Genomic DNA, 674 nt, shown 5'->3' on the forward strand with positions numbered 1-674 from the left:
TGCTAGAAGAACAATGCACTGAATGTAAATGAAAAAACAAGCCCTTGGAAGAGCAAGGACTGTTTTTTGCAAGCTTTTTGATTCAAAGGTTTGAGGTTGCACTTGTATTTCAGAACGGAATACTCCCTTGACTCACAGTAGTTTGCAAGCATAACATATATATTGTGTATGACTAAATATTTACCCTACCCATAATCGCCTCCCTCCGACTCTGAGGCCCACTTCCGCTCCAGTCCCATCCCTGTGTATGCCATGGCTGGCCTATCAGCTGCATGATAACTAGTAATTACAAAACACTCAGTATGTCATCAACATCATCATCATGTGAGTGACATCATGATGTCTTTCCGCTGTTTCTCATCATCCTAAGCATGTGATCATTAACCATCATCATGTGCCTTATTACAGTAGTGCTGTCAGGGTGAAAGTGAAATTGTCTGAGCATTTGCCATTGATTTAACAGAGTAGGGCAGTAATTGAAATATATAATTGTGTAGTACAGCTGCCCCACATGCAGACAGTAGTAAAGTACATGAGTCTGCGAGACTGCGACACGAGTATGTCTGTCTAGGGCACAAGCTGACTGAGCTGGCATGCCTACAAGATTAATTGTGCTAAACAAGAGAGAGAAAAAAAATACTTCTACTCTACTCCAAGTGCCTGAAAGTATAAAC

This window comes from Lissotriton helveticus, chromosome 6 (assembly GCF_964261635.1).
Source record: "Lissotriton helveticus chromosome 6, aLisHel1.1, whole genome shotgun sequence".
In the NCBI taxonomy this organism is placed as follows: domain Eukaryota; kingdom Metazoa; phylum Chordata; class Amphibia; order Caudata; family Salamandridae; genus Lissotriton; species Lissotriton helveticus.